The 13710-nt window shown below is 41.7% G+C and overlaps 1 protein-coding gene across 1 annotated transcript in view; it reads right to left on the reverse strand.

Moving 5' to 3' along the window:
- The window catches only part of LOC121606778 (EGF-like repeat and discoidin I-like domain-containing protein 3), a 106139-nt gene that overhangs the window by 13277 nt on the left and 79152 nt on the right, over nucleotides 1–13710 (reverse strand). The gene's annotated exons all lie outside the window — the stretch shown is intronic.

Here is a 13710-nt window from a genome sequence, read left to right on the forward strand (position 1 = left end):
ATCGTGCTGAATGTACCAGCACGAGGTCTGGTTAAAGCTCCTGAGAATAACAGAAAGTCTGCATTAAAAACTGGAGGTGAGGGGTTTGAAAGACATATAGGAGGTCTCATGAAATATGCTATTTAATAGCATTATGGTACATGTAGGAGCCAGATTTTCTGGAGCTTGCCCCATACTAAAGACCAAAAGTCATGATATCTCGGATTCTGCTGCTTTGATTTTGACCTTTAATTGGAACACAGTTGCAACATTTGTACCATGTAAATGCACAAAAGACATTTCAGAGTATATCTTTGAATCCTGGTCCTCAGGGCTCTGAGCACGGTTGGTTTTCTATGGGCCAACCAGAGCAATTCTAGCTCCTGATGACCATGATAGAAACGAGCAGACACATTTGAAGCAGCCACTCTTGTACTTCTGAAAGCGTCATTTATAACAGATAATACACTGTGCAAGCTATACGTGTAGCCTTATGACAGCAAAACTCTGGTGAATATGACACACTATCACTGTCCTTGGTTGACACGGAGGGAAAAGTGTGTGTTTTGGGTGACCGCACTGATTTCAGTTGGCATTTGCATGAACTTTTCCACGAGATGTCAGATCTGTATGATTGCCGAACATAGCAAAGAAGACTACTCTCTCATACTGCAACCTGACTATCTTCAGAAAAACCCCTTAAGCCGAAAAGCAAACCTAACTGACTAAAAAACGAGGGATGAGGCTGAAGGCTGACAATTTCCAGGCGGATGGCTCACTGAGTACAGCACCCCTCCACTGAGTGCAAAGAAAAGCCTGTTTGTGTCATGACACCTTTCTGATTTTAAAAATGTCTCCCTTTACACAGAGGTGAGCTGGCTGAGCCGATTCTATGAGATGAACCAGGAGTCTCACTGAGCTGGAGATGCTGTTATGTGACATGTATGGCTTTTTCTGCGTCAAAGTACATTGTTTTAGTATCATCAAAGTGACCTGAGCAGAAATGAGCAGATATAATGTAGGATACGTCGTTGTTAGAGCCCACTGATCAGCCCAGAGAAGTTAAACTGAAACGCACTCATTCATTTTTTTTGTTTCATTTATGATTGTAGAAAACAACGGCCTGCAGCCTTTTATAGACTTATACTGTTGGACAAAGAAACCCAAATAACTTATTAAAGTGTAAGATCGAGGGTGCTGATGATAAATAGCTGCGGGTCAAAGTGAAAAAAGAGAACAACGTTTCATGAGAGCAAACAGTTTTAAATAGCCAGAGAAGGTACACCTTTACACCTCCAGGCAGAATGTGTGGTAACACCTACATACGAGACTGTTTATGGATGAAAATCCTCAAATTAACCCACATGTCCCACCAGACAGATGAACAAATGACAAATTAAAAGCACTGCTGACTCACAGCAGAGAAAGCAGAGGTGTATGACTTACCAACAAACTTGTGCCTCAGGTCACAAGTTAATTATATTAAATGAGTAGACTGCCATTTTTGGAACTGGGTAACTTAAAGGACCAGTGTGGAGGATTTAGTGCCATCTAGTGGTGAGACTGCAGATTGCAAGCAACTGAATACACCTCGCCTCACATTCCCCTACAGTGGCTGCATAAAGCAAAAAAAAAAAGCAAAAGGTGAGAGCCAGTGTTTGTTTGTCCTTTCTGGGCTACTGTAAGAAAAAAAAACATGGCGCTACTACTCTGTAGAAGTAAAGAGCTCATTCTAAGGTCACAAAAACACAACAATTCTTATGTATATATAAGGTGATTATAAACTAATGAAAACACAATTATATTCCATTTCTGCCAGTACATCCCCTTGAATCCTCCACACTGGTCCTTTAATTTCTGCAGAGTACGATAGTTTGACTTTAATATCACTGTCACCTTAGATTAAATCACTTTTTTACAATTTAACTAAAACAACCTAAAACTGACTACATGTCAGGATGTATGCATCTTTTTAAAATGTGCAGCCACATTATTAGGAACACGGCTGATGTTACACTTTTGTTTACGTTCTCAGAGGAGGTGGTGTCACCCTCCATCACCACATTATGACTCATTCTCTCTCGTTCTTTCTTAGGGATGCATGCACACCCACACCCGAACTATCAATCAGCTCCATTTTTTTCACTCTCTTTCTTCTTCTAGTATTGTGTGATTTATCCTTTCAAGCGCTTCTCTGACTATCTGCCTTTCTCAGTGGGTTGTCATGTTGCGCAGGACTTCACATCAAAGCCTCCAAGTAAACAGACTCAGTTGCACACAGTTACATTTCTGTGACTGAAATTAATGTTCGCATTCTTTTAAATTTCAGACATACATATACTGTACCTGCTACGGATACACAACACACACACACACACACACACACACACACAGTGAATCTCCTTCCTGACACCTTTTGTGACCAGTGTTTCCACATGGGGCGGTGGGATGTCAGAATGCATAAACGCCTGCTGCGCGCTCACACAGAGAAGGTAAGGTGTGCAGGCAGGCTGGAGTGTGACTCCGTACCGACACAGTAAAGGCAATGTCATAGGGAACAAATCCCCTCATGGCTGCATCACATTGTCTCACGCTGGTCGGCGTGGCACTGAGCACGTTCAGAATTAACTTCAACACTTTCTCTTTATTGAAATTCGACGTGTACACAGTGTTGTTTGTGAAAGTGCTAAATGTGGAATATGAATGCACTCTGCCAGAAAGAAACATCTCCATGTGGAATGAGCTGTCCCTGACATGAGGATAGATGTCTTTGTTGCAGGGCAGGATGACTCGTTCTGGCAGTACGTTAAGAGAGTCAGCTGGTTGGCCAGTCAAGGCGCATCTTACAGCCAAAAATGCTGGGGACATGAATATGGGAAAAGCACTATGCAGTGACTCACAGTCAATTGCAGAATGGTGGCAAGCGCGCACATTTATAAGCCAAGCAGTTTTACATGGCACGGACATTGCTATGCATTGAACATCCTCCCCCTTCCTCCTCTTCACTCTCGTCCTCGTGCCAACACACTTGCATCTTCACAGTGTGCGTAATATGCTTAAACACACAATGAATGATACCTGCATGTAGATAACCCAAAGCAATCTGCAAAGACCAGAATGAATCTCCTTTTCAAAAAACAGGATGCTCACAGTGCAGTCAAACATTTTTAGCCACGGTAGCGACATGGCTCCAGGCCACTACTTTAGTCAAAAAATTTGCCCAGAGGATGAATCCTACTGCTTTTAGTGATCCCTTGATTTCTGATCCGGCACCACAAGTGGATCAAAATTTTCATTTATCCATTGAAATATTTCATTTTGTGCAGACTTTCATGGCACCGTCAGAATGATTTGAAATGTCTTTGGTGATCCTTGGTCAAAATTTCAGAAGTTCAGTATTTAAACTAATGCCATCAGCCATCTAAACTAAGATGGTGAACATTACACTTTTCAACATCAACACGCTAGCATCGTTATTGTGAGCATGCAGAAGATAGTATTTCCTTCGAAGCCCCTCTGTGTATGGCTGTAAACTCCTAGCTTTGTTTATCAGTATCAACATGCATGTGACCATCCTGTGAGCTTCTTGTTTTTTGTCAGATTTTCTGAGAGGTTTTACACAAGCTTCTGGAGAACTGGGAGAAGCACTGGCGGAGAATCGACTGTGTCATGTGCAACTAGAAATGCTAATGTTTTTAATAAAGTCTGTGTAGAAAAATGACCCTCTCCTTTAACAGCTTGCAACACAAACACCTGCATGGTCAGCTTTTTGTTTCTAAGACATCTTTGCCTCCATCTATAATTTAACACAGTAACTTAAGTGCTTTAAAAGAGAAAGTGCACATTTAGACCATTAAAGTATTATTTATCCCTACTCTTCCCTCCAAAACAAAGGCAGCCTTTCATCAAAGCCAGTGCATTAAAGCACAAACATCGCTACCTGAAATTCTGACAGGCCACTCAGAGCGAACAGCCATAAAACAGATGGAAGCTCAGTTAGCGTGTCAATTCAAAATGGCTGCATGAACCAATGAAGGGAATTGGCAATGGCAGGAAGGAACAGGAAGGAAACCAACCATGGTGGTCTGGATCATTTAGAGCTATTACAGCAAGGAGAACAGCTTCTGCAGAGCTAGAGAGCTGCATACTGTGTCAGCATGAGTGAAGGGAGGGACTCCGAGCTACATGCGTAAAAAATGGCCTTGACGGCGCACTAGTATGGGACTTGTGGGATTTCACACTCTGTTTAATGTTCACTGTGACTAAACACGTGATGGACACTCACTGATAAAACCTAAAGGAGTCTGTCTTCTGTGTGAGCTTGTCTCAAATCAAATCTGTAATTCGTGCCAGAGGGTAAAAAAAAAACCGCTTTCTGTTTGAATATTAAGGAAGCGTTAAATGGGAAGTGATTTAATGATCTAAAGTATGGTGTTCTCATTGTAACAGTGACGATACAGGGTTTCAAAGGTCCTGCAAAATAGGTGAGTTAAAAATAAAGTCGTTTACGGCTGCGGCTGCTGCACACACAGCTCATCATACCTCCCTCCCCTCTCCTGCTTCTCACATGCTATATAAAATATTCATATCAAATTCTCACACATGTGCGCACATACACACAAACACTCTCTGCAAAAAAATATCTATGGTCACACGCAATGAAAGCATTACAGAACAGATAACACTTATGTACAGAAAATCATATGACACTTGCCCTGGTATTAACCAATATGCAGCTTTCTTAAGAGCCATAGTTTAAGTGTGGACGACTCTGAATTAATCATAATACTGTAGCAAACAGCATGTAGCTTTGCTGCTTAAGTGCAGTCCACTCTCTCCTGTGTGCATAACATAAAGATGTCTGATTTAAACATAGGGAAGGGAGTGGAGGGTATGATGGGAGGTGGATGCTTGTCAAGAGACGGCTTACAGACGCCCTGAAACCTTAAGATACACATGCAGAACACACTGGATCCAATCTCTGCTGCACTGATTTAAGCTCTGGTGCCTTCACTTCTGACAATTCCTGCAGATCCCACGATTACAGCCCGCAGTGCTCCAGACTCATGAATCACTCATCCCGAGATAAAACAGATAAATGCATCCTACGTTAGCTGAGAGGGAGTGAGAGGGACAGAGGTAGAGAGAGGGAGAGGGGGATGAGCGTCAGGATGTGGTGTTGAAGGGTAAGATGGCTTCCTTGGATAATGAAAACAAAGATGCAATATTACACAGGTTGCATGCAGACCTGTATATTTAAGGATGTCGTTGGAGGGAGGGGACACTAAAAACCACCCAATTGAATCAGGGAAGCAGATGGGTTTACCATCCCTCCTGTAACTTCATTTGGAAGCTAATTGAATCAGCAGACTAGCTGCAGGGAAATTGAATAAAACAGAGCAAGAAAGAGTCGTATTGGACAAGACTAAAATGACACTCTGAGATAACGCCTAAATGAAATTTACATCAGGCATGTTTTCAAATGAGTGTAGGTTCTTTCTAAGGTTCTTGGAAGGATGATGTTCTCAAGATGAATGAATTTGAAAAAAAAAAAAAAAAACAGGAAACATTTGTAAACCAACATACAGCATTTATGGCTATTCATCTTTGTAATATGAAGGAGTGGGTAGCCAGCTGTTCGATATCCAGGATCAGACAGGTCCCATCTGACATGCCTCTCCATAGAAGTCTGATAATGACCCACAACAATCCCCCTTAATGTGATCTTCCATATTCAACAAACCTGCCAAGTCTTATAATCATCTACACTCTGTACACGGCTACACGGTGCAAATTTGATCTCGCCTCTGTGAAACCGGGCTGGCACATCAGCCAAAGCAAGTGTTGGCCGAGAAATCTGCACTCATGGTTACATCTGCTGTCCTGGCTTCTAGGCTTTCGATCAGTGGGCGGCGTCATAGCTCAGATGCTGTCAAAGCGAAACAACAAGAGAAGACGGGATGCAAGTAGTACATGAAACACATCTATGGATCTGATCACATGTGGAGGAACACAACTGTGTTACTTTCACTGACAAACTGTCGGCTCAGTTGGAAATGAAATCCCACCAACGTTATGTTAGGTAATTAATATCATCATGTTAACTCCTGTGGAGGTTAAATTTACACGCATAAAAGTGGAGCCTGAATGCAGCCTGACTTGGATTGAACTGAATTAGTTTGAAACTGCTCAAACCAGTGCTCACTTTATGCTCTTTTTCAGCATCACAGCTGTGGCTAAATGGTTGTGTGCCTCTCACTGATTGCAACAGAAACCACCTGGAGACGTTGTCCCTCTTACATTCTGTTTCTTTAATTAGTCCAGCAAGGAAACTTGGCTGCAGGCGCTGTTCCTATTGATTCAGCTTTGTGTGTAGGGTAGTAGGACAAATAATGATAAAAAGCTGAGCAGTTGGTAGAATAAAGGATGCATCTAATGTGATTAGAACTTTGAATAGTCAGCTCAACAGGGACAAGTGCCTTTATCTAGTTTCGACCAGATCAATATGGTATGACAGTAATAAAAATGCTGGATTTAAGGGGATACTGTCTGCATACTGCCTAACAATTCATGTTAGTAAGAACTATGTGTTCTATTGGGGGGGGATCAAGCTTGAAGGACGCAGAAGATGGCTCACCCTTGAAAGTTCCTAATAAATTCTTACTGTTTCCCCATGCAAGTAATTTCAACAAAGCACTCGTCTCTTGTTCTTGGAATAAAGACATGATCGTTGCTTTTCCAGATGATCAAAATCCCTCTTAAATCCTGTCATGCTACAATGCCTTTGCTCTCTCTGTGGCAGCTTTTCTGTTTTTAGAAAGGACACGCTTCATCTTTGCTGCATAAACACTCAAGAAGAGATGAGAGTTTCAATGGGACAAATTAAAGCCATTCTCTTCTGTGGATGGATGAAACAAACGCCAGGCTAATTCTATTGATTAAAAGAAATAGAGTTTGTTGTCAGCAGCGCTGTATTTGAGGTAGCGATTTGATTAGGAAGCTGTGCTCGGCAAAATTGGTGTAATGGTAATACCCGGTTTGATTACAACGAATGCATGCTCACAGGCACTGAGCGGGAATCAATCTTGCATTACGTCTACTTATTGTTCCGTCTAGCCTCTACTCACATGGGAAAATGCTCTGTGCGAAGTGTCAACATGCATTGATGCTTTAGGAACCATTGGCAAACAGGTCATTTACTTCTGCAGTATACTGCATTAATTTATGTAATTGTAATTCTCCAGGACATTTTGAATTACACTACAAAATAAAATCTACTTTGCAATGCTGACAGCGTGATGAGCACTTTTGAGACAATTAAAACCAACAGCAGAAAATAATGAAAGGCATTTGAAACATAAGAGGCACCTGACTGCTCTGAAAATGATTTTAGCTGTAAATAATTATTTCTCTGACAAGCCCATATTACATATCACCGTGTTTTTGACCTTAGACCTCATATTATGGTCACGTAAGGGTTAGAACACTCTTTCCGACATCAGACTCTTATTTTCAGTCAGAATTATTCCAGTAACTGCTATTTTAATGTTCGTATACATCTAAATGTTGAAATGTACCTGATGTATTATGTAGTAATAAATGGCTGCATGCTCCACAACAGAAATGTAAAATTCATTTGATTTGTCTTATTATTGTTTCTTGGGAAGCTACATGTAAAAGTGAAATCCATTAAACATTGCTTTTTGCAAAACGTATTTCATTTAATATTTGCTGTCTGGAGAATAAAAATCCTAAGTGTGTTCTCAATTGCTTCTTCTCCACCCATCCCATTCATCTTATTGGTCCTGTATGCTCCCGGCTGACCAACAGAGGGACTCGCTGATGGCCCTTTATGCATTCAGTCTGTCATTACTGTCTCCACATGTCTATATCTACAGCTATTTAAGTTGCAGTACTTTAGCCTGCAAATGGTTCTTCATGTTTCTATATAAAGCCAGCCAACTGATCCAGAAGACACAAATCTGATTCACAAGGTGAGAAGGGAAAGGTGACCTCATGCTGGGCGGTACAAGATCAGTCTTCCCAGATCAAGTGTTGGGTTGCATCCATTTGAAGTGCTGCTTTCTCTGTGCCCATCCTGAACATAACAAGTATATACTCTGACATACAGCCTGCTGGCAACCTCCTCTGGTATCATCAGTACCAATTTGCTAATCTTCTCCTGTCTCCGTCAACTTGGGCGATCCCACAAACCTTTGTTGTATTCTTCTAGTGTGCAGATCTGTTCTTTCAACGAGCACAGAGTGACCACTTGTGGCCGTGAACAACCACACCATTCTGCCAAATGCTATTCCTCTGAGACGGCACTCTTCTACCAGGCCCAAAAATGATTCCCATGGAGAAATAGATTGAGAAGGCTCTAGCTGCAGAGTAGAAACGTCCTTTTGAAGCATGGCTTTTGCATGGCTATCATCTCATGTTCATTCATGAAGGCAGTGAGTGGAGGATGGCAATTGAACCGCACAGTGCTCTGTGACGCCAAGGAACACAACACCGCGGTTCTTCGTGTGATGTCCTAATGCTTCATCGTTGTGTGTCCTTTCAAGACGACGCTAATCATGTCTCCAAGCTTTGCCAAATCCAAAAAGTGTGAACACCTCCTTGCTGTCTGCCGGCCATGTATGGTACAGATGGACTTCACCAAAGTCAGGAAACAAATGGCCGCAACCCAGTTCTGTCATGCAGCTGTAATGTTTTCGGTGGACTGCCAGCTTCCACCACCAAAAGCTACACTTTTGTGGCAGTGCCATTTATTATTCTTACACTCAACTCACATTATTCACCTGGACCTCTGAAAAACTGCTCTATATTGATCCACCCTGACCATCATGGCAGTCATTCAGTACAGTGCGAGGGTACCACCGTTTCCTCGATAATCAGAAACTCATTTCCTTTGCATGCCTCTCCAACCGGCAGAAAGAATCTCTGATATTGGCAATCAAGAATTGCATGCTGCTAAACTGGTGCTAGAGTAAAGACTGGCAGGAGTGCTCAGCAGGCTACATGGGACTGTGTCTCCCCTTGTCTGGGTTTATAGTCCACCCCTGTGCTTTCCCCTTGGTCCCACGTGTTCCAGCAGAGAGATGTGCACGCAGCGCTGTAGCTGCTGAGATGCCGCTGTTTGCCTCCCCAGCATCTGCCTATGCAAACCTCCACTCCACAATAGTCATTTGCCTAATTGATATGTGTGCTCCGCTCTGCATATGTGAGTCGACGTAGTTCCTAGGATCCTGTGATTTTACTGCTCAGCCTTCAATCAAAAAAACTGACAATTTCTAATCCTGCCTGCAGCTTGGTGTTTTCTTTTGGGCCCAAGAGTGATTCAAACACTGACAGCAATATTTTGGATAAATTTGACTAATACAATGTAAACATCGATATTTGTTCACTTGAATAGAACAGTAAAATGGTTAGTATTTAATGAATGCACGGTTGCTAGTAGAAGCCTAATGTGGAGACAATCATGAGCATCAACCCTGTCTCTGATTCCACAGATGCAGAAGTAAAAGTGCACTTAAATATATCATATGCAGGTCTTTGGTCTACTTATTACCCATGACTACCTGGGCAGGCACATAAATGACTTGCTAGCAGAAAAGGATATCATACCACAGCTCGTACCACATTGCCACAGTCGGTGCGCACTGATGTGTGAAAATGGTTGTATGCTTAATTTCACATTAGCGCCAACATACTACTGTAGTCCTCTAAAAGTTTTCACATTCAAGTTTGAGCTCACTCTGCATCATCAGAGGCAGAGGTGATTATCAGGGTGCCACAGCCACACACCACACATATTTATCACTTTAAGGAGATAATTGGGTGTGAAAACCTTGGAGACAAGGGATAACAAATGAACCACCAGAGCAAAATTACTTTCATAGCTTGTTTTGTAACCTTTGCAGGCAACAAATAAATTCAACGAGTTGCCAATGAAGTGATGCATTTTGTCCAATCAATGAGTGTTGATCGTTAAGACGCTCGTACATTGCATGTTGGGACATTGTTTAAAGAAATCCCACAGTGCACCTCGTTACTATTTACTGCACATATGTACATGATATGGAAATGTGCTCTACGGAATTACGAAGGCTATTTTATTGGACTGAGTTACACTGTACATGTGAGCTTGTTACTGTGTTCACGTACACATGATCATGCAGCGAGGGACTGGCAGCTCCTGGTTGGAACTGCGGATATTGTGTGAGGCATTATCCAAAAGTGGAGTTAGATAGCAGCACAGCTACTCGAGTACTCTTTCCAAAGACGAGAGCTGCAGCTGTGGGGAACATATCTGATAGTATTAAAAACCTTTCTGTTTGCACCACTTGTGGACCACCACCAATCATACCTACACAGTGGTTGTATGCTGTGCTTAATTTGCTTGTTTGGATGCTGTGTGACAGATAAAGAGAATTTCCCAATATGAAAGAAAATAACAGAAAAGGATATTTAATGTGAAGCGTTTTTTTAGTGATAAATCTCTTCTGGAGTGAAGTGCCTGCACAGCAGTAGCTTAAGGCTCACTGGAACCTTCCACAGCAGCTAAACTAAAGGGTTAGTATTTAGTTTAATCTTGTGTACAAAGCTTAAAGATGGCACCCGACCAAAGCGGACTCAAAGACCATTTCTTATTTCTGCTGCTTTGCCACAGGGATTTGTAAGCTCATAAGGATGTAAGAAAACATGCTTAAAGTCTTCAGGAAAGTGCAATTCGAGACCTGTAATCAGTTCAACCTACTTTGAATAATAATACTTTGTCAACCAGCCAATGTCCAGTTCATACCCAACTTTTAACCTGACGCCTTTGCATGTGGAAGGATTACAAGTCTTTCACTGCTGAGTGGATCAGTGAATATATAACACCACCGACTGTGTAACATACATGCTCAGATTATTTGGATGTTTTCTTCTTTATTTCAACCACACAAACTAAAGAGAAAAGGATATAACACAGGTTATATAACACAACATTAAAATTATTATAAAATGTTGTTCTGTCTGCACACACGATACTTCTCTCTGAAGAGTGGAGTTCTCAAACTTGGTGTCAGATCAATGTCAGCATGTGATTACAAAGTGTATCCATATTAATCGTATTCAAGATATAAATATAAATAATAATTTTTCAATAAATGGCCTCAAAGACCATGTTTCAGTGCAACACCTCGGTGCATCAGTGACGCTAACATGTACGTCAAAGCACAGGAAGATGAGAGGATGAGAAAGAGGAAAGCGGTGAGTCCAGGGGTGTCTGAGTGGAGCACTTGTCCTCTGCAGTTTAGGAAACAACACAAAACTTTTCAAAAAAACCCAAAAAGTTTTCTTCTCCTTCGCTTCCTGCCAGTGGAGACAGCACCTGGAACAGTTTCAGTGCTACGCATAACAAGAGCCGCGCTTCAGAATTCAACACCACGATTCAGCAAAGTGAATCCTCGCTAAGTAGTTTGTTGACTGCAATACAATTAAGAGATAAGAGATGAATAGACACAATCGCTCCATTCCAACCTTTTTTCTTTGTCTGAGGAATGTTTACCATAATCCAGCAAAAAAACAAAAAAAAACAAAAACTCTCCACAGTCTTGGAACAGTACTTAAGAAAATTTGCAGTGTACGTGTTGCATTAAGAGGGATACTGTGAAATTGAAAAGTAGCTACTGTCTCTCTGGCAATTTCTCTTTGCTATGTGGACATGTTAATGTGCATAATTAACTAATCAGCTTATGCCAGCTGGAACACTTGGCAGCGCAGTCTGACAGCTTCAGCTCCTCTCTTGAAAACATCTTGAAAGATTCTGGTTCTCCCTGTGTAATCTTATCTACTGCCAGGCCAGAATAACTTTAGCTTGGACAGTCCCCAAACATGCCCAGTTCTTGGTGTTTGTGTTCGGATTTTACAGTGTTTTTGTGCCGCAAAACTTGTATTCTTAAGCATTAAGTGTGCTGAAAAAAATGTATGTTCTGAACTTGTTAATCAAATGATTACATTCAAATGATCCATTGCATGTTTGAGTTATGTGTCTCTATCACTGACATGACCACTAATTGGATCAGTGTGTGTCAGTTTAATCCCTTGTCTCAAATGATGAAAAATAATGTACCATCAGTGTCTTGTTAAACTGAAGCAGAGGGCAGCCACTGTGCAGCACTCGGGGACCAACTCCAGTTCTAAGCCAGTGTCTTTGTGAAGTCACTGACGGGGGAATTAACCTACCATACATGTTTTTGGTGGTGGAGAAAAATGGAGCACCTGGAGGAAACATTGCCACAGACTCCACCGCCGGGATTCGATCCAGGAACCATGTTGCAGCGAAAATATATTTGTATATTATTCAAATGCTGGAATACTCCTACGTTAATTAAGCATTCAGAGTAATGTAAGAGACAAAATCTGCGTGACAGCTCATGACTCCACTGTTTGCTTTTGAAATGAGCTCTTGTCCGGTGCTATGCATCAAGAATTCCAGTCTGACATTCGGTGTCTGTAAAGAGTTTCCCGCTGCTCCCACCGCACACCACAGCAGTTGTCTTGATTAATAGGAATACTTAATTTGTCATTAGGGCTGATTAATTCCATTAATCCTTAAGGTTTGAAGTCATTCAGTAATGTCACTGAGAATCAATTATTTGCCATGGCAACCAGTATAAAGCAGACACTGACTGCAGGAGTTTAACAAATGCAAAGATGATCACTGGATTCAAAAAAGTCGGTCAGTTCAAACAGCTGTATCAGTATAAATGGGGAAAAGTGCTCTGCAGTATATAACTCTTAATGTCTACTTTTGAAGAGCTAGACATCGTATATGCCTGTGTGCGCAGAAATGGTCTTCGGCAGTGGAAGCCATTGATTTTCTCACTGCATCTGTATAGCATCTCCCCTTTACTGCCTGCACAGCATGTAATATGAGACCACAAGTTTTCCTTTACCCACAGCAATCAATTTTGCTTAGCCGAGCTCCCTGGTCTGGATGGGGCCCGCCTAAGTACCTGTCTCCTCTGCCACGCGGCCCTGCGCAGCCTCACCCTCAGCAAAAAGGTTTCGGCGTAATAAAAAACAGATCTGACTCGAGACACGACCGATCTAATAACGGCCAGACAAGTCAGTGTGACTACAGAGCGCTAACTGTGTCACTGCTGGGGAGGTGGTATGCATGGAGCGACTGCAGCAGAAAGGCCGAGAAATCAAAGAAATCCCTCTGATCTTCAATTCCCTGAGAAGATGATCCACATCACAATTTCTTCTATGCTATCAGTTTTACAGCTTGAAGTACGATGTGGTTTCTCACTCTAAAAGCAAAGAGCATTTACTGCCTTTAATCTTAAAAGAACAAAAAAATAAATAAATAAAAAATACAATATATATAAGGCTATATGTGAGGGCATACTGGATCTGATTGATACTAGGCCTCCATCAATCTCACATATTGTTTGGAAGAAAGACTGAGGTGCAAACGCTCGCTTAGAAACGTGCCTTGTCCCTTTCAGGAGACATTTGCAGCCATCAGTTACTGTAATGAAAACAAATGGTTTGGCTGTTTTCATAGAGATAGAAAGCCTGGGCTGCAGCCAAAGATAACAAGGCTAAAGTCTTCCAACACAGGCAGTGGGGGTGTTGGATTAAAAAAAAAACTGGCATGAAAAATAAAGTAAAGAAATGACTACCTATTACCGCTTCTAAGAATAATACTGAGACCGAGCGAAAAGAGGTGGG

This window comes from Chelmon rostratus, chromosome 5, assembly GCF_017976325.1.
Source record: "Chelmon rostratus isolate fCheRos1 chromosome 5, fCheRos1.pri, whole genome shotgun sequence".
Classification (NCBI taxonomy): Eukaryota; Metazoa; Chordata; class Actinopteri; order Chaetodontiformes; family Chaetodontidae; genus Chelmon; species Chelmon rostratus.